Source organism: Patagioenas fasciata, chromosome 8 (assembly GCF_037038585.1).
Source record: "Patagioenas fasciata isolate bPatFas1 chromosome 8, bPatFas1.hap1, whole genome shotgun sequence".
In the NCBI taxonomy this organism is placed as follows: domain Eukaryota; kingdom Metazoa; phylum Chordata; class Aves; order Columbiformes; family Columbidae; genus Patagioenas; species Patagioenas fasciata.
This window is the reverse complement of record NC_092527.1, coordinates 22,712,656-22,735,010: the sequence shown is the minus strand read 5'-3', so window position 1 is coordinate 22,735,010 and position 22,355 is coordinate 22,712,656. Positions and strand designations below refer to the sequence as shown.

The window sequence follows — 22,355 nt, the reverse complement described above, 5'->3', positions numbered from 1 at the left end:
AGGAGTTGATACTTGTTCTAGCACACTCACAACAAGCCCTAATTCACTCATGGCTTTTTTAATAACAACTAGCATTACAGTCACTACGGAAGGTCCATATGTTTCCTTTGCTTTTCTGTAAATGAGCTTGAGGTTCTAACAACTTAGATACTGCAGTGACCTGTCCCCTTTGGTCACCCTTCTAGTAACTGTCCTGTCAATATCCTTATTGCAATATCTGTTCTCAAAGGCTTTTCAAACTTTCGCTCTTTATTCAGTGATTAGGAAGACCTAGACCTTTACCATGCCAGGATGGAGCACAAGACAGAGTACCACACTACAGAGCAATAATGCTCACTTATTCAACAGCAATTCTTGCTGTGTATCAAATTTTACACAATAAGTTGTAACTGGGCAACATGGTCCGGAGCAGCAGAGGACACACAGGAAAACCGATGAGTTCACCCTGGTAACACAAGGAGCAGTACTGATGGCAGCTGGAAGGTTGCCAGAAGAGTGAACAAGCACAGATGTGTGCAAATATTAATACTCATTAACTGATGTTCTGTGAACTTTCTACAGCTTCAATTGCAATTACAGACTGTGCATTACCTCACCAGCCAATATTTCTTATGAACTGCATCCTGTTAGGGATGAGATTATTTCAGGGAGCAGAAATTGAATTTAATGAGGATCCAACCATCTTGCAGAGGCAATCCTTAAACATAAATCAGCATTTTTCAGAAATGTGATCACCCATACCCATTCAGCTCTGGTATATGATCAGAGTCTTTAGTAGGCAAATCTTTTCGTTTGTGTTAAAAAAATGATGATAAAGATAAAACAAACAAACAAACAAAACAAAACAACTAATCTATTTGAGAGTTGGATTTACTTATGACAAGAAGTTGTAACAGTACTCCTAAACTTCCATCAAGCCATCATTTTAACTTCTGATAGAATTTGGTTGCTATTAATTACTAATTTTCCATTTCTGTAAGGACACAGTACTAATTATTTTAAAAGCCATTACCAAAGGAAAGATGGACTTCATGGATTTGGAAGACAGAAAAAGCGGTGTGATATAAATGGGACACAGTTTTACCACAGCATCTCCACCCCAAGAAATTCTACTCTTAAAGAATCATCACTCCTGTGAAGAAGGAATAGGAAAAATGGTGCTTGTTACTTCTCTCAGCAGATAATACACTTTAGATTTAAATAACTACTAAGATAAATCATCTTAAGATATAAAACAGAGGCTGACATCAATTAACTGTCCTTTGAAAGCTTTTTCTCAAGTACCTGAAATTTCACATTGATTAAGGAGAAAATAAAGGATGACACCAAACATAACACAGGAGGCTCTTCACGCTACTCTTCAGTCATGTGAAACAATGTCCTTGCCAGCGAGTCAGAGACACTTCTGTAATCTTACCCAGAAAAGGCCAAAAATATCTCTTTCTGGTCAGCCAGGTCAGATACCTATATTTCTGTCTGCAGAAGAGCATATGTGAAAACATATTTTTCTTACTAAGTATTAATTATGTGATTACTAAATTCTCTCGCTAACTTCTTCAGTTAAGATAACAATTTTCATGTTTTTCTAGTACTTCTCAACTTTGTATTCTGAGGTAAATTTTTGTTATCTATACTCTTGTCAATTCTTTGTGCAGCCAGTATTCTCTCTTTGTTTTCTGAAGGAGTGCTTACTTACTTCCTCCAAACTTGTATCAAAAATTTCACTTACAAACAATATACTTAGTAATTATAGATTAAATACTCTTTATTCAAACATCTGCGTTACTTCGACTTTATTAGAAAAGTAACTATCTACTCTAAACAAAACTACTAAGCTAATGTACACATTTATTTACTGAGAAGATGATAGTTTCACTAGTCTGATGTGATCTTTGAACATCTGATCATGTGGATTGGAATTTCTTATCAGCTTTCAAAATTGTCTACTGAGTTTTTAACATAAAAATATAAGCACCGCACACACCTTTGTTCTAAAATCATATTATTTTTAAAAAAATGTATTTTCATAATGACTTTTGATGCATCTTACTGATGAACAGCAAAGATATTCCATTCATACAAACATTCTCAGGTGTGCCAAAGAAAGTATTTAAAACAAGAAAAATACCAGCAGGTTGACTTTTCAATAGAAAACAGAAGTTTTACTGTAGCTAAGTACATTATTTAAAATAGACAGTGCGTAGGATTTAAACTCCATGTCAGAAAGCAGACTGAAGTAATTCACAGTCAAACCACTCAGATGTTAGAATATTAATTGTGTCATGGTTGAATAATTTCAGCTCAAGAGAGATGCACATTTTCATTGTAAATTCCACCTTTCATTCTATGTTTTTGGAATATCAAACTGTAACAGGAGGCTACTACTAAAATGGGATCTCTTAGCTTTCCAAATGCAAGTAGAAAATAGCAAGAAATATTAACAGACGCCACTGAAAACTCTATTTAATACATCCTCATAGGCTTATTTTCTTCTAAGGCAGACATAAACTAATTATTTTAATTAGGTTATTAAAGGTTTCAAACTGACATCATGTTCATAAATTTCATTTCCAAAACACTCAAGACAGGTGACTGCTGAGCATTCAGTGCAGAGGAACCCACTATCTGGCCCATCAAGACAGTTAAACAGCCCCCTTCCTGCATGTCTATTTATATCAACTATTATTCTCTATGTGGAGTGATAGCGAGTCTAGATTTTCTCCAAGAAACAACCAACCAACCCTCCCCACACACAAGATACAGGCAGAAATCTGTATGGTTTTGTACATTACTAACAACCATAAACTTCCCATTTGAGGGAAGGCTTCTACAGAGCTCATATATTTAAAAATAACTGCATCCCCACACATGTGAACTGATTATTTAAACAACTTTAAAAGATGAGCTTAGTTGCGTATTTCTGAACTGCAAATTGACAGTAAGTTTGAGGGGTAGCCCACAGTACACCAAAAATCTTTAAGATATCTCCTGTCAACAAGATCACCTTAAAACCAAAGAAAACCTGAAGATTATGGCTGTTGAAGATCATGTCTCACCAGCCATTAAATCTTCGGTTTGTCGTCCTCTTTCTACAACCTTATCTATTTGCAAAAGCCAGCTATAACTACTTCCACAAAACAGGCCTTACCTGTTCTTTTAAAATATTATTTTAATACTTACATAACTGATATAGAAAGCATATAGTCCATTCCTATGTCTCCGATTCTAAAAGTCACAACGGTAGGGGTTAAAGCTCACAGCACTGGTCAATTCAGTTTTTACATAGCGCGATGTTGCATCCCCGTGACTAAAGGAACTGCTTAGAATTTCTTGTGAAGGTCTCAAGCTCAGAGTAAATGTGTCAAAGCTCAAAAACAAAGTAGATGTAATAAAACTGTCTTCATATTTATACAATCACTATTATTATTTGTACCAAAGAAAGACTCATATTGGGATTTTATTGTACTACACATTGTGGATTTATATTGAAAAGCAGATCTTTCAAAATCTATTAGAAAGAGTCTACAGTTTAGAACTATAGTCAGAAGCATTAGTATTACATAGATGTAAAGTGCAACAGAACTTTGCTGTATCTCCATATATTTTTATGTATAATCAATTTTAATTCATATTGTTGCAAGAGATCAGTAGACATATTACTACAGCTGTAAAATTTATGCATCCTACCCATGACATATAGCTAATAAAAGAGGAACTTTGAGCATATTCCTTAGCATGGGAAATCTAGTTCTCATTTTCTAATTCTGTAGACATTGAATCCATGCCTATTTGCTTGTATTTCAGCTGTTGGGTTCATAGGGTCACATGAATAATTATAAGATTATTTTGGACAGTACTTAGAGGCCAGGAAATTCTCAGAGTTTTCATGACTGAATTGTTTAATAGACTTTTAGGTCAGGCTACAGAACATGATTTTATGAAACAAAATAACTTTGTTCTATAAAGAGGCATTTTCCATTTTAAGTGGTTGGCTTTTTTGTTTTTGTTCTTTTTCTAATTACCTAGAAATAGAAAAGGCACCATTCCTTGCCCAAAGTAACAGGAGAATATTGATACCCTCAACTTAATTTTTAAATAACACATTTAATCTTAATTTACTGATAAAAAGCAAGTCTCTATTCATCACTGCTCACAGTGAACATTTAATAACAATCCTGGCGGGGGGGGAGAAGGCTATCTTCTAAATTTTTTCCTAAGGCTAAGCAATCACAGTAATCCAGCAGGGTACAATGAAGCAATTTTACTGATCATAGTATTGTGAATCAGTAACATAGTAAAATACCTTCAACACTATTCATCTTTCCTAGTCATCAGCTACTAAGTAAGGCCCTGCTGTACCAGTAGAAAGTATACAGAGTTTAGGCAAGTTTAAGATAAGAGACAAGGTGAACAGGTAATACACAAGGCAATATCCTAAAAAAAATAATTTGCTCCTTTCCTTGTTTCTAGCTGGTGCATTCAAATGCTGCCTAAAACTAAATAATTGTCCTGCAGAACACAGTACGTTCAATTTTCACATAATATTTTTATGACACAAATTCAATGATGGATATCTACTAACACACTAACAGCCATACTTGTATTAAGATAATTGTATACTAGAATAAAACTCTGTTTACTGAAGTAATTGTTACTGGAAGAATTCCTGAGTTTTATCCGAATCTGCTAAAAAGATTAAATTATGGTAACACTATGATTACATTAAAATCGGTGAGTGGAGTTTTGGAAGCCAATTCCAAGATCTAAACATGGGACAATGATTCATTTCATTGTCTTTCCAGTTCAGTTCTACTTGCCCGAATTGCACAAAACAGATGATACATTCTGCAGTTTTCAGAAGTTCTAATTCTTTCATCACAGCTAAAACATGTTTGGCTTTTTTTAAAGTAAATATGTATGTTTTAGGAGAGAATGAGAGTGAGAAACAGAGAAAGACTGAACAAGGGAGTGGGAATGAGAGAGAATTAGTTCAGTATCTAAATTACACTTTTTAATTACACAGAATCACAGAATGTTAAGGATTGGAAGGGACCTCAAAAGATCATCTGGTCCAATCCCCTTGCTGGAGCAGGAACACCTAGATGAGGCTAATGAAGTAAATACAGTTCTGCAGGACCAGAGTATATGTTGTTCTTTCTTTTCCCACTGGAGTGGAATGTCACTTGGGGCTTAATTTTTAGAATTTAAAGCATCTGGCCTAAGACCAGAAGAACAAAAATATTTTAAATTAACTTTCCTTATTCTCTGGGGACTGTTACAGAACCAAGGACTACAGTTTAGTCATCCATGAGATTTATTTTGCTTTAGCATTAACTTCAACTAAACTTTGTATATACAACAGCTTCCTTACCGAAATTCATAGTCACTCTGCTCAGTGCAATCATTTTTATAAATTGCAATTTTATTACACTGAATTACATGCGTAAGTGAGCTATGTATATGCCTAACCTCTCAAAATGAAAGGTAAAACCTAGATTACTATTATAAACTTCTCTTTCATACCATCACACCAGTTTTGAAAAAACTTTGACTCATTTATCCATAATTACACATTCCCAATCTAAGATTTTTTAAAACTTTTTGTAGAAGCTTCATCGTAATGAGAAATAGTAGCCTTCAACAACTTTGGGAGAACTGAGTACAGATTTGTTTTGAATTAACTGCACCAAGTTTTCATGTACATAATAAAGTATTCAAGTCCCTAAGGGAGGAAAATTGCTAATGGATGTTTCAGTTAACTCCCAAGCAAAAACGGTTGCTTGATCTCTCATTTTAAATAATTATCACAGAAGGACAGAAAAACCTTGAAAGCACAGTAGTCTTCCATTAATCTCTAGTAGTGGTACAACATTTTACTCAAGTCTCACGCTACACTTGACAAGCACACTGCTAAGATCTTTAGAGGGCATTTTTGTCACAGTAGCATCATTCTGCTAATAAGCAGGAAGCCTTTTTTATCCAAATAGTGCTACAAGAAGAACCTGAGGTGGCATCAGGGACAAAACAAAACAAAAAAACAAACACCAAAACCACAAAAAAACCCAACCAAACAAACAGTACTTCATAAAAGTTATATAGATCTAATGGATCTTTACTGTAGCACAGAATAAACAAGCAGAGATAATTTCCAGAACCTTATTTTCTCAGCAGCATATCAAGGACAACCTATTCCTGTGGAAGGTAAAGTTTCCACATGCTTTTAATAACAGAGGTCTCATCAAACCCCAAAGCTACATAAAATTATTAACCTATTATAATACTAGCATAGAAAAGAGCAATGCTGTACTGGAAAAAGGCAATTTCCTTTTGAGACGTGTGCTTCAAAAAAATATTTTTAAATGGAGTCTTTCTATTCCAAAAGTTACTTTACAAACTGTACTAATACATTCTTCTACAATGAAACCTGCCTATGAAGAATTATCTATCAAAGACCATATGAAAACAGAAAATGAAGCCATGATGGAAGTTTAGTTGCTTATAAAAATTTAAGATGAAAGTTTGGGCACTGGTTTAGTAGTATTAAAATAACTGATACAAAAATGACACTTCAGTGTCACAGCCTTTCTCAAAATCAATAGAGAAGTAAGAAAGAGTAAAGATGGCAACAAATACTATGCCACAAAATAAGTTAAGATGGTTTTGCACTCTCAATATTTGCTTGAAAAAACAGTGACTGTAATTTAACATGTTAGTCTAGCCATTCTTTTTCTAGCTCCTGACTGCTACCTGTGTATTTACATTCTTCACGTGGCGTTACTCCTCTGGACTCACTAATACACGAGCAAAAGCCCACATTCACATATACGCTACTTCTCAGCATAGTCACTTAATAATGTGTTATATCTGTATAGTCCACAGCTCATCTTTTTTTATCACTATGTACACACTTTAAAACAGGAATTTTATCTTCCTATGCATTTATTCGGCTCCTTGGAAAATAATTCCCACAGCCTAATGCTACCAGACATTATCACAGTACATGTGACTTCTAACACTATTCATAATGTACCAATCTTCAGATACCTTCTGTTTCATCACTTCATAGCAGCACAAAGAAAAAGGTAGATATTTGTGCTCTTTAACAAAGACCTCAAAAGTTTTCTCATAATGTTCCCAGTCTATTTGCTTTTAACATAGTAAAGCTACAACACTAAACTACAAAAAGCATCAGAGGTAAAACTCCTCCCACAATATAGGAGAAAATAAGTTGTCACAGAGACACAGAGTTTGTGTTCATTAAGTATAACCATCACAACTTACTAATCATCAGAGCTTATGTACAAAAAAGATTATTATGTTATTTTTACAAGTAGGTACGTGGATTCCTCATTAACCAACCTACACAATAAGTTGCTTAGGCCAAGTCAAAAGCACTGCTCTTAGTTTAAATTCCTGAAACATTGTACTTTACCGGACAACCAGACTAGTACACTTGAACATTATACAGTTTTCAAGTTTTTTCAGCTTAAGAAAACGAACCAATTGTCTCATTATCATCACTAGTGTGAAATGGGACGCCTGTAATTCTAGTTACACTGCATATAGCAGGAGAGTAAAACAAAGCAATATTTTAGTATTTATAAAAACATACGTACTAATCAAATGTCATCCTGATTCTATTTCTACTCAACATTTTTCTATTTATGACAGTGGGTGAAGTGATAGGTAGAGAACTTGTTTTCATTTCTTAGTGAATATTCAAAAAAACAAATCTTATATAATCACTTTATGATATCAATATACTTTACTATTAAAATAGCAAACATTTTCTATAAAGCCTTTCTGTACACACAATATTTCTTTTCAATTTACAGTAAGAGTGAGGTACTCAGTGGGGGTTTTAATGCCAACTTCATTAACTGTGTCTAAGTATTTTATCAAAACATCAATGTAAGAAAAATAGAAGTCTGTAATTATATTACTTTATTTATAGAGTTAGAACCTAATACGAAGCAAAACAAGTAGACAGAAGTTGATCCAAGTATTATAACTTTAAGTACTACAATTCTGTACTTGGCTTTACTATCAATTAAACACAATAAGCTAGTAAACATGCACATGCAGTATGCCTGTTTTAAATAAAACAGAAACAACACAGACTTTTAGAAATTACTAATTGTTTACATCTGGAGGGTAAGTACTGACTGAAAAAGCAGCATGTTCCAGCATGCAATATCTTGCTTAATATATCAAGAATATATTTTTCTGCAGCACTACATACTTCTTTCTGAAGAAGAAAAGCCTTTCTATTATTCCTGCAGTAAGAAAATCTTTTTTTATATTTTATAGTACATGAATCATACCTTTTCCCCTTGTGTTTCACCATATCCGTATCATATCAACTGGTAGGAAAAATGATGAAACCGTATAGAAACTGAAGCAAGTAGACACAAGCAGAAGCTGCAAGTTAGCTTTCAGCAATACAAGATGACAGTCTGTTCTCGTCTACAGAGACTGCCTAAGAGCCTGGAGAGAAAAGTAAGTACATTGCCAAATCTTAATCCCGTTGCTGCAGTTCACATGGTGCTGCCTCACCTCTGCAGCTCCTACAAGTCTACTTTTCCAACAGTCAGTGGAAATCTGTTCATTGTAAAACTCCGTAAGCATTTTTGTTTAACCACAGACACATAGATAATAAAATCTGAAATATTTAATATTTAATTTTGCTGACATACTGGAGTTTGTGTTTACATTACTGCAAGTGAAATGATGCAATGCTAAATTTATCTGAAAGCACTGCCTTGTACTCCTGGTATTGTATGAATTTACAGAAAAAATATTTTTCTATGTTAGCAATTAAATAATTTCTAAAATGTATTTAATACACAGAAAAGAATGTCACTGGCATGATGTAAACTCATTGTAAGTAAAACAATTCTTCCCACATTAGATTTCTCATCTCTAAGCTACTAATGCAATTATATTATTGCAGAAAACATACAGATTAATAGGAAAAAAACTTTGAGCCAAGTTACGTAAACACCAGAAGATTATTTGTAATTACTGTCCCCTTGAAGCAGTTCCCAAGCACACTGCTGAGGTTGCTGCACATCACTCTGCTGTAAGGCTGCAGATGCCCTTTCCTACTGACTCACCCTATTTCTTCGTAAGGGGGCACCATTTAGAAAGGACAAGCCTGTTTCACAAGTCATTTTTGCAAACCTAAAAATTCCAAGGGTGACTATACGCTACTTTAAGAGGGTCACAGAGGAACACAAAGTGGATGAAAGTAAATTTTTCCTAGTGCAGGAACTGAAATAAGCCATTACAAATAAGCAGCCTTACAAATCCATTTTCTTTTAGATTAAAGTATAGATGATTGAGCCAACATGGAAGTACTACAGCACAGTGGGTATTCTGTGGCTTCATGGCTTTACATTCCTCAGGAAGACTCCTTAAGTTGGTCACACTGCAAATAAACTTCAGTAAATCCGTATCTAGTAACCTGGGTAACTTTATCTCAGAAGTGGGCCTTGCTACTATTTAGTTTACCTTCTAATACTGGTCTTGAATAACTTCATCTGTGGACAAACAGTGATTGAATAATCAACAATAGGTGAGAATAACTAGCCAGAGAAGAAAAAGAAAAAAAAAAAAGAAATGTGTGATAAAGGCAACGATGATAAAGGTGAAAGTAAGAACGCCACCGAGTAGCAGAAAGTGTGCAGTAAATATGACAGCTGCACATCTTCTGAAAACATATTTTAAACAAGATGACTCACCCCTTATTGTCTTTAAAATACCTTCCCTTACAGTTATGGAAAAACTAACACAGAAGAAAAAGTATGAACAGATATGCTACAGTCTTATGCTAGAGTGTCGAAAAAGTAAACACGCAAACCATCCAACTATCAGTAAAACCTGATCACTTCCCTCAGTGTCCTCTTACAATAATTAACAGACAGCAACAAATACAGAAAAGGGTACATGGCAGATAACATTGTTCTTGACTTCTCCTCTCCACAGAGATACAATTTCTGAAAAAAGCTGTAACAAATGTTTTAATATTTTTGTACTAATAGTACTTACCAGAACTATCATCATTAAATACAACATGTCATCTAGCAAATAATGTAAAAGCAACAGGAGATAGCTGAGTTCTATAAAACAAATATTACAAGAGTTCACAAAACCTTGTCATTCAACGCTCCAAAAATCAGTAATTACAGTCATTGTGCATGTTTTTATTGAATAAGACCTGTATCTATTTTTCTGCAGAACCTCTACTTTTACTAAAAGAATACCATACAACAACTACCTGTGGAGAACTGTTCTTCAGGAAAAATTGTCTGTCTCTAATCACTGATTTTCTAGTATTGCCTTGACATTATAACACCTGCACTGGTACCCTAAATTCCTTCATACCAATTTGTGGCTTATTTTCTCAGGTGCTGTAAGCCAGAAGAAATTTCTTACCTGTCATTGTTAGGGAAAAATGTACTTTTGCTTGACAAGGCGTAACGACAAGATATTCTGAAATTCTGTTCTTTTTTCCTGCAAGGATGTGTGTCTAGAAGACAATCCCTTTTCATGGTATCAAACTTGACAGAAGTCTTCACATGGAATTCCCAGGCATGAAAAGACAGGGTAAACACCTCTTCCACATACACCAATTTCATTACCTCATTTGGAAACAGGCATACATCAATGCCATTTGAGCAAAAGGAAAACAGAAAACATATGCTAGAAGGAGAGTCCATGAAGGCAATCAGTGAGGGGGACAGCTGTAGCCGCTTCTTCACCTACTTTATGACCAGTCCTGAGTGTGCTTCTAGGTAGAACAGCAATGTAGTAGGTACATAAACTCTGCTGTTTTCTAGCTACTAATTAACTCTGTTAAGAGCATGTGTCAAAATCAGGAGTCTTTGATAGACACATATCATATAAATATTTAAAGATACCTCTCTTACAGAAAACTTGTTGGATACTCTTCTAACTACGCTGTAGTTTGCAGCACACATTAGCTCCTCAAAGAAATCCTCTACCATTACACATCTTGCAACTACAAGTTACAAAAAACAGCTATTCTTCCTTAGCTGGCCTGCCAAATCTTTTAGTGGAATCAGAGAGAAAAATCTACAGATGTCCTACCTGTTAATATTTAGAAAATGAACATACAACATGACAAACCTGTTCCTTCACTTCATTGAAACCAATTTATTCACAAGGGCTAGCCCCACTTCTATATGGGAGATAAATGAAAAGATGCCCATCTTTACTATAATCATTCTAGTCCTACCAGCAGCTTCTATTACTATTGTAAAATAGGGGAACAAGAATCCTTCTGAGTTAAGCAAATTAGGGAATATAATAAAAGTTCGGTAAGTAGTTTTAATTGCTTTTCTTAACTACAGGAGAACTTATTCCAAGATTTATTTGAAGTTTGTTGGCAAACATCTATGAGCATTTAGTTTATAATGTTTTGACATTTTCTAGTCTATGGACATTTTAAAGGACATATTAATGATTTGTTAGCAAAATGGTTTGGAAAAAAAAATTATCAGAAACATGACTAAAGTAACAAATAATGACTTAAAAACATGCAATGGATTTAGCTAAGCAGATCTACAATCTGTACCTTTACCTATATATTATATGCTGCTAAAGTTTCCATTCTTTCATAGCTATTACTTTACAATTGTGGCAAAAGTGTTCTTTGAAAATTTAGAGTAAAGCACCTGAACAAAAGATACAATTTGAACTGAGAAGTCCTAACTCCTGGAATCCATAATAAAAACTTCACTCTAAGTGCCTATGACCACATCATTATCCAAATAGCATGAACCCTGATACCATCTAGTACAGAAACTGCTTTACTCTTTTAAGCTTCTTTAATGTGCAGCATGATCCACTATGCAAAGAAATACTCCAGGACATCCAATCTGTTCTTGGCAGTCTCCACAAAACAAAAATCTAACAGATTTGTTCAAATACAATTTAAGTGCACTTCTGGCAGATAAACAATGAAATTCTCTTTGAGCAGAAGAACAAAACACTATCTAAATTCCGAGTATAGTTTGGTAATGCTCAGCTGAATTTAAGATCATCATGTCCCCATGGTCCTAAACACATTATTTTCTACACAAACCAGCTTGTTGAACTAAAGAAATTCACAGCACCCTTAAGCGCACACTCACACAAACACATAAAAAAAAAATAAAAAAGACTGATCTGTTCCTAAGATCTCATCAGGAACTCCAAGAATCACATGCAGGACACTAAACCAGCCAGGAGTCAGGCACCAGCGAGACATCCTTGCTCTCCGCATCTTAGCACAGGGTTAGCAAGAAAACCAAATGTTTTTCTTGTCGAACACACTTCATGTGTATTTTTCAGTACCACAACATATGGACCTAATAGCATGAGAAGATTTACAAGAGATTCATATGTTTAGTCCAACAGAAGAACAACATTGTTCCCTCCAACCCACATCAACAACTTTTTTGCTGTTTGTTGATCTTCCAGCCTAAAGGAGAAGAACTATGTTTTCTTAATGTCAAGGAATTTTAGGTAAACAAACCACTGCAAGATGCCTGAGGAATGACAGTTTAGAGTTTATTGTGCCAGCACATGAGGCATAAATGGTGCATCCTGCTTTAGCAAAAGATGACATTCTCCCCAGCTGCAGGATTTTCTTGACAAAAAGGTGAAGGTGCACTATTACTCAGCTTTGTTCTCCTTCCAAAGAGAACAAACCATCTCTGCAGAAGAGTGACTATGTGACCTCTTAATTAAGACCCTGTCAATTCTAAGATAGCTTTTATTTCACAGTGACCTTCTTTGACACTGTAAATACCAGAAAAATTGTCCTATAGCAGAGAAGTAACTCCATATATCCTACAAATCATTAAATACATATCTCATTAGCTTTCTACTTCGCTGTACGAAGGGAACCAGAGAGACCACGTATCTGCAAGGAATGGTATAACAGTATACAGCCTGGGAAAGCACAAAAAAAAAAAAAGGCAACAACATATCCTCTTTGGTCTGCTTGCCAAGTCTGTCCTGAAGCAGAAAAACCCAGATGCAGAATTCTGGTGTTACAAGTTCTCCCACACACCTCTCATGAAATTTGTCTGTGTGGATTTGTTCCAAAAGGCTTTAGCTGCTTAGACATTTTGGAACCTGTGTCTGCACCAAGACATGCATTTGCAAGATGTTAAGTACTCCAGTCCTTTCACTGAGAAAGTGTGAGCTATGTTTTGAGCTCCAGTAACTTATGCTTTTCATCACAAATATTCTGTATGATTTGATCCAAACCACCCCTGGAAAGCTTCTCCTCAGTGAAAGGAGAAAAACATTCCCATGAAAAATTATTTCCTCCAAGAACATAAAAGGGCACTCTCCAGCTCATAAAATTACTGGTAAGAAGGAAGGAAGACAAAAATTCAGAAGACTATTTTAGAGGAATTCAGAAAAGCAGACTGAAGCCTAGCTTGCACTTTTTATATGTGACAAAGACCAACCGAAAGTCTGCATTAATGCCTTGCCAGCAATGTCCATCACTAAAAAACTTAACATTTTCTCTTCTGTGTATTTCCTAATATCTGAAGTTTATTGAAAAGTTTTACTAGTACTGGGTAAGTGATTTTTTTCTCTTTACTTTCCAAAATGCCCAGGAAGAGGAAAAACTATACCCCAAAATCAGTACATAATACTACTACAGTTTTACAAACACAGCAGAAGTGGAGAAAATAAGTACATAAATAACACCTCCAAAGTTAGAACTATTCAGACGAAGAGTCTGGAGGAAAATCTGTAACTTCTAACTTCCAGAATCTCTCTCTTCACTGAACAACTCTTCTTCAACTGCCACAATTACAAGGCCAGACGAACCTCTGTCTACTGCCTCACCTTTCCAAGGGATTACATATCTCTTTCGATGAGCTGGGTGAAGATGAACTGGTGTATGAATCAATCAGTCTTAAAATGAATTATATGCACTAACTCAGATTTTTCAGCAGATACAAATACATGACAATGCTGTTATCTTAATAATCACACATAAAACTAACAAAGAATCAACACAGCCAAAACTTCATACACACAATGTAACTGGGAAACCTTCATTTCCTTTTCCTTTTTTTTTTTTTCCCCTCCTGTGAATGCTTCGGATATGTATAAAGAAATGAAATGACAGTGCCAGTTTTCTTAGTAAGAGGTCTGAAAACAAATCTAATTCTAAAAAGCTAGTAAGATGATCAGAATTATTTTCTAAAATAGCATCTACAAAGCTCATGTGTTCCTAAGTTTTTGGCACCTTATTTTTTGCATCATATGGGTCAGTGTTTGTAGTGGTAAACATCATATAATAACAGAACATTTTCAACCCACACAGTACTTTCTGAAAGTGCACACAGGGAACCAGTATCAAAGCCATACTTTTCTTAAATATAAATGCAGAATGGTTTTTAGAAAGCTTCTATTAGTTGCGAAATTCAAAATTTGAGCTATTCAGATTATTTCTTTTGGTCAGATCAGAAAGCACAGCTACACACTGTGTTTAATAGTTAAGATTTTCATCTGATTCCACCTACTGGTAGGAAAATTGTTTTCTGTAGCCACGACAGTGGTACAAACAAGTAAAAAAGCTTTGCCCACAGTCTTATTCAATTAGTAGAAAGTAAAATGGGCAATCAGGATTTTCCAACAAGGAATCACATACCAAACATTTTAAAAACTGCTCATGAAGACTTCAAGGAATGATATCCCAATTTTTTTGAAATTCATAGGCTGTATTGGGCTTGACTAACTTTTTGTAAAGATGTCGACTTCAAAGCTTAAACTTGTTTAAACTACATAGCAGCGAAGATCAGGGGAAAAAATCCATTTTGATATTTTCTTTTATACAATCTATCTTATTTAGTATTTGCACTGTCCTTTACATGAAAAAATGTTTCTTTTCATCATTTTGCCAAGAGCAACATTTTAATAAATACAGATTTTTAAATGTTTTTCAAATATCTATGTGAACACAAAGCGCATTTTACGCAATGAAACAAAATAAATCAAATAAATCTTTTATATTCAGATAATTTAACCAGAATAAACCATCTTTTTGTTTATATTCATATAAACATAACTGCCATGACATAAGACTATGCAAGAGAAAATATCATCTCTGTTCAAGCCATATAAGCACAAAAAGCCAGGGAGGTTGGCCCCATGATAGGCAAATTCACCTCAGGGAAAGATTATTTTGTCTAGTTTGTAGAAGAAAGCCAGCAAAACACCAAACCCCAACTTTAAACGATTTTGTGAGGATTCCCAAGCTGGTCAAGGGTGGACAAATCCTCAGAAAAACAAGGTTTGACATATACATCATAGACCTTATTCTTCTAAATAAAAAGTGGCGTCTAGACTAATTGACCAACATGCCATCATAAAACCTGAAAAAGACTTAAATCTTCTGTTTGGTCCATAGTTTAGGAAAAGTCCTAACTCCCTAACTATGCCTCTTAAGTTGGAAACAAATACAAGAAAAATCCTGCCCAGCTTTTCAATGAAAGTGAAAGAGGACTTCACCACAAATTGGCTAAAGAAATCCATGAATACCTCTTAAATACCAGAAACACCTCTCCCTCCTCCCACCGAACATTAGGAAAACATATCTACCACTCTTCCCATCTTTTTTTTTTTTTTTTTTTAATCTCTTGGCCTGTTTTGGGCCAAAATTTACTTATCTCTCTCCTTTGGATGACCATTATTCAATCAGATTGGGAAAAACACTTCTTGTTTTTTAATATAATACAGTAAGAGTTGTTTAGCATTTCATGAAAAGCCAACAGCAACATGTGGAAAATGCTTCAAAAATTATGGGAAAGGATCTTTTTCAAATCAGTTTGAGACACGAGTGTTTGTCAAACCTTTTGGAACGCTGTGGGCTTTTTGAGGCTAAATAATCATATCATACATCTTAGACACTATAACATTCAGAGCACAAACCAGATAATTTAATCCCAATGTAGCATACATATGTCTCTGAAAGAATACAGGTCCATGTGAAAAAGTATAAACCTGTGTCCATTTTAGCAATGCTCTACTGAACACGTGCTTCCCGACCAGCGAAACAGTTAAAAGCAGGGTGAGCTTGTACATGCTGTGCCTTCATGAAATATTCAACACAGAAAAGTGCCAAAGCAGCTTAGTTCAGAAAGAAGCTCTGTTATACTGAGGTGCAAAAACATTTCAGCAGTAATTTTTGCAAATAACATGAACACTTACTCTTCTGGATTTTTAAATGTTATTTACCTTTAAATGTTGAGAAATAAATTAGTTACAAGAAGAATAACAGAGCCATGAAGTTTGGAGTCACATATACTAAGTCTGTTGAGCCTACTGTAAGTAAATCTACTGTCAAGAAGAATCTTTTTACATATTTCTAAAGTAGCCAGTTACTTCCAATAATAAAACAAATCATGAATGTTTCCATGTGTAATTAAACCTCTGTCTTGTTTGCACTCCATGACTGAACTTATAAACCTTCAGAGCTGGGTATGTGGTACAAGCACAGTGCAGACACCTGAACTAGCTCTGTGAAATCAGGAGCATGTGGAAGCAATAGAAGTACCTGTTTTTTCCATTGTGTTGTATTTCAGGTCTCTCCTTGCCATTACATTAGCTAATGGAAGAATGACATAGCATGGTGATGGCAATGTCGTTTCGCACACGCATTGATTACAGTGTATTTGCATAATTTATTTCTTCTCAGACTGTAACCACAAACTTACTTTTATTTGATCTGATCTATAGTCAATCACTCTGTGAAAGACATTATGAAGTACTTTTCCAATTCTTTTTTAATATCCTAAGAATACATTTAGAAAAAATAGATTTAATGCATTAGGTTTGATCAGTTTAAATAAAAAAATGAGGGAGCTGCAGTATCAGTCTTCCAGTAGATAACAGGATGATAGATTCCTCCACATCCTCTAAGAGAGCAAATAATAAAAACTATCCACCAACATAACAGAAATTCTCTATCAGAATCAATATATCTTGACTGCTTCACTTGTTATCCCGCTCTATGTCTACTCTGTAAACTATTCTGAAATATATATCCTGAATTCGCGCACCATCGTATGAAAAGAACAACATTTAATACTGGCCAGTCTTCACTGTATCTGTCTAATCTAGGTTTTTAAAATATTCAAGTCATATTTACATTCAAATCTACTAGCAGTCTAACATTTTTTAAAGCACAGCTTCCTGTACAAAATGGCACTTGATGAAATTGTGCTCCAAATGGCTGGAAAAAAAAGCAATTCTGACCTGCAGGCATAGGAACCTGAACGTGGCTGCAGAACACAAGCCAATGGGCTCCAAAAGGCTCCTCCAGTCTCACCTGCAACACTGGTGCAGACACAGAGCAACATCCAGTCTTCCTGCTACCAGGTTAAACAGATCATAATTCGCAATAAGGCAGGGGCTTGAGAAAGGTGTATCAGAGAAGATCTTTGACTAATTGGCACACATGTTTTAAACCCTTAGAGTTAATATTTGAGGCAGAAGGAAATGGTTACTTTTCCATTTGGGTTTTGAGGTTTTTCTTCCAAGCATCCAGTTCACTAATCATACACCAAAGCCAAATTTGGGATTGCATTTTGTCTTTGAAACAACACAGGAATTCAGTTTTCAGATTTGTTTCCTTTCTGCCTAGAGAAATCTCCACCAATGCCAATTAAAAGTGATAATAGAGCATAGAACAGAAATGGATAACAAACACTTATAGAAGCTGCTTGTTAAATATATCAAGATTACCAATAAAACTGTACGAATAATTCTCTCCACCAGATGGCATGGGCCTCATATTTTGCTTCAAATATAGTAAAACTTCAGTGACATGGATGAAGATCAGACTCTTCCTGTTTTTCTTCTAATGTACAAATTTCAATAATGGCTTAGAATGTATATAGTTTCAACAAATTAACAGACATGCTGTAATCAAGGTATGGAAAATGAATTAACTTAGAATACATGCAGTCATCTATGAGCTGTTTTGAAACCTTAGCCTTTTCCCTCCTAGGCAGGAGATGCTATATATACAGTTCTACCAGGAAAGTTATACCTGTAAAACTATCCTTGCAGAGACGTTGTTCAGGGCAAATATATTATAGTATAAGGATTCTTTTACCGCTATACTTTGTCCAGGTTCTCTAATTGTTTTGTCAAAAGAACTGCAGCAAGACAAAGATTTTATCATTATGGGTATCAGATATTCAGTTACTTATAATTTGAGTGCGTACGTGTGTGAATGTGTACATGTATGCAAACTAGGTCTAAGTGAAAATCAGTGATAACAGTTACGCAGATATTGTAGTCAAACAGAAAGAAAACCTGTCAATATTTTCAGATAGTGTTTCAGTGGAATTTAGGCCCAGATTTTTAAACTGGACTCCTAAAAGTCAAACCTGCAAATCCCTAAGACTTCTAAATGTCACTGATCTGATTATGAGAAATACAAGCCATTCAGCACCTCTAAAATAATGAGTTGGGTTTTTTTTTTTCACCCAGTAGACTAATCGTGAATTTTTGGTGTCTAATTTAAATGCCTGTATTTAAAATTTTTGCTGTAACTTTTTTTGAATAGTATTGAAGTGCAAATTCTACCTTCAAAAAATATAATGAGTATTCCTGTATAAGCAAAGCTTTCTCACATGAGCCGCCTCCAGTTTTGGAGGGATCAGCTCTGATAAAGAACACTTCAAACCTTTTTGACTGATGTCAGTCAGATTGTTTGCATCTGTCCATGGTATTTGTCTACAATAAAAGCACCATATTAGACATCATGTCAACAGCCAGTTGCACAGCAGCAACTTGCAATAATTAGTAAACAGGCCAGTCTTTGAACCAGGGATCTACAAGGTCCAAGCAAGTCCCACAATCAAACTTGACTCAGGTAGAAAACACAAAATAGAATTTCCTTTATGCCATTCATTCTTACCTAGGTCGTGTGTTAATAAACAGAGAGGATCAACAGCTGGACTACATGTACACACTAATAAGGAGATCCTCTAACTATAGAAGATGGAAAAGAAAATCAGGTAGTGTTCTTCTATAAGCAGATATTCTGTGATAAACTGGTATCAGTGACTTGCTTATATAATATATAAGCTAAAAATACAAAAGCACAAAAATTAAAACTGCATAATGTTCAGTGGCAACAACACTGCCATCTTACAAAAACCGTATTGTTTCAAATTTCCCGTTAATAACTTGTCAGCATATAATCTAATTTTATGGACCTTTCTTATTAGGAAAAAAAAAAATCATAATAATATCGTTTTCAGTGTTACACAATAATGATTAATCTGTTCTAGACAAATACACTACAAACTACTTATTTTCCCACAATGGTAACCTTGACAGTTCATTAAGTTGTTTCCCAGCATTAAGGGGTCTTAAAGACTTTAATGTCTAAACATTTTGGCCTAAGAGCATGGCAAGGGTTTTTTAAAAAAATAAATATTTGGAAAACTTGTTCTACTGCCCTACAAGCAAGCTGTGCTATCCAGCCCCTGCTCACCTAGCAGCTGCAGCTTCTCCACATCCCTGGGACAGCTGTGGGGTTCCCTCCCACACAGCTGGAGCTGACACAGGCACAAACAGCACAGACAGAAGCTCCAGGATGTGATTTGGGACAACACTAGGAGACAAGTAGCTCAGGTACGCTAACACGAAGAACAGGATTTTCTTTTCCCCTTCTTTAAATCTGGACATTAAATGCTGGACGCGGAGGGCATGTGAGCCCCTGCAACAACTCTGCCCAGGTCAGCAAGGTTTCAGCAAACCACAGTTTTAGTGGGGCTGGACCTTGGGCTTCAATGCCCTCAGGCCACTCACACTGTTGAAAGAAATCCATGTGATTGACAAGAGGACCACATAGTGAAGAAGGCAGCAGTTCAAAATCTGAAGTTTAAAGATACACACACTGCAGATTGTAGGGCAGAGGAGGCAACAAAACAGGACAATATGGACATGGCGGGGGCAGAGGTATAATGTAGACTACAGGATAAAGATACAATGCATATGAAATTTTTAATTTTCATTTCTTTCAAAAATTACATTCAACTTTTTCTTCTGTTCTCAAAAAAAAATGAAACCAACTTATGGTCTGGATTATTTTAGATTTGGGCCAACCTAGTATTTATCAACAGAACATGAAGCAAATAATCTCATCTCAGTCAAATACTACAACACTTGATCCAGCCAAATCATGGGCTCAGTCATGGGCTTCCAACCTGTGGTGCACATACTATTAATGATACACAAATGTTAACTAGGCAACCAAGCAATTCTTCCATGTGCACATGTTAACTACTGCTGCTAGCCTGCTAATGGTAACATATGAACCAGATATACGTGGAAGCTCTGCCCCTCATCTGTAGGAGAGAGGTGGAAATCCAAGTGGAGACTCAAGATATCAGTTGCAACGCTGAATTTTCTGATATACCTCATCTTAGTCTCCTAACAAACTTTATTATTCTAAGCTTTCCAAAATTAAGTTTCATTCTATTTCATTATTTGATTTCATTTGTTATCCAGATAAGAAATTGAAACTGATTTTTATCAAAACCAAAACTCAGTAATTCTGCTTGCAGATTTGATTTTTTTAAACCAACAACCAATTTAAGATAGCATGTTATTTTCATCAGATATTTTCCATAGCAGAAAATATACCCAGCAAAAAGTTCCTATAAGACATCATCTAATTAAAACCCCAAGAAGCTAGCAAAATAGCCCAACTACTGAGCCTTGCCACACACGCTTGGCCTTGGCACATCAAGTCTTGCCAGAGTGCCTCAGTTCATAATGGTTTAGAAATCAGATGATGACGAACAATGTCTTTCCAAATTCTTTTAATTTTCTTTTTATTTCTACTTGAAAATGCAACTTTTGTACATAACCATCCTAATAGTACTATCACTGGTTTACATGTCTTAGTTGCATAGAAAAACAGTAAAACTTTTAGTTCTGGTTAGGTTTGGAAATAAGATTTTGTTGTTTTTTTGCTCTCTACATTTTTGAAGTCCTAACACTCAAAGGACTCTTTGTCAACTATCTCTTTTCTTTTCCTCCCAAGCCTTTCCTAAAATTGGCTGTTTTTCACTAGTTCTTTCAGTTATCTACCTTTCATATCTCATTAGCAAATTGTGCCCAGTACTGTTAAATCAATTTCCACTTCTTTTACTTAATGAAAAATGTTTCTTTCAGTTTTTGTTCTCTTGGATCCACTGAGTCACCAGCACATGGGTATTTCCTGTGAATCTGCTTTCATCTAGGCTGTTGTTTTCCTTGTGTTCCTTTGCAGAATGGAGAAATTAAGATCAAGCAACCATCAGAGGGATCTGGCCACTACTGCCCAATGTAAGTACTAATTAGATAATACTTCTTTTTTTCCTGATGAGTACAACAGGAAATCAGTTACAAATGTACTATTCTTTACGATAGTTTGATGAAATGGACATTTAAATTCAGCCAAAAATACCAGCTCTTTTGGAAAGCAAATTTCAGTCTAAAAGTGTAATACTGCAACTATGTGGCTATGAACCATCCAACATGAAGTTTCAGTGCTGTTCACTAACCCTCACTGGAAAAAAGAAAATCTCCAAAAAGAACATGGAAAGTAAAAGGAGCCAAAAAACCCCTAAAATGTAAATGTAATAGCTATAAATGGTACAGATGCCACATGTAAATTTGAATGAGCTCAACAAAGCTGGGTGTAACACGAATAGAAGCTGGAATGCCCATTAAGACCACACAATTGCATGAAGAAGGAATTTCAGCTTTAACTGTTAGACTCAGCCAAGAACACTATGAACACTATGAAAAAATACTATAAAGTAGTAGAGAACTAATGGGACATATTTTGAGAAGTCTGCTCTAAGACTGAAGGATAAAAGAGGCTCCATAAAGACCACTGGTCCAGGGAATAGTGAGCAAGCTGAAGGTAAGTTCAAGAATGTAACTAGGGAACAAGAAAATGCAGCTACTGATAGGCTTGAAGTAAAAAAGAGCAAAACTACTTAGAAGGTGTTATAAAAACCTAGCATTTTCAAGGCAGGGAGGCGAACAGTCCCCCCTTCCCTTCACAGAATTTAATGAGAAATCCTACAGAGACTTCCAAGGTCAGGAAGCCTAGAAAGAAACAGCAGATCTTGGAGTCATCCACCAAAAAGAACCTGGGGAGAAGGAGCCTGAAAAAGCTATAGGGAAACTAAGACAGTGCAAGCTGCAGGCGTGAGTCATTTACAAACAGCAGCAGCTGGACCAAACCCTGAGATAAATGCTATTAAGGCTGGCATTTGGAGAAGTCTGCAGGGCCCTAAAAATGG

At 35.4% G+C, this 22,355-nt stretch overlaps 1 protein-coding gene across 7 annotated transcripts in view; it reads right to left on the bottom strand.

The window, feature by feature from the left end:
• The window catches only part of PLCE1 (phospholipase C epsilon 1), a 157,581-nt gene that overhangs the window by 96,012 nt on the left and 39,214 nt on the right, over positions 1–22,355 (bottom strand). The window contains exon 1 of one of the 7 annotated variants that reach the window (XM_071811918.1): positions 8,325–8,455. The exons of the other annotated variants lie outside the window; for them this stretch is intronic. The gene's annotated coding sequence lies outside the window, so the exon portion shown is untranslated. Of the gene's footprint in view, positions 1–8,324; positions 8,456–22,355 lie in introns of those variants that run through there. 7 annotated transcript variants of the gene reach the window in all.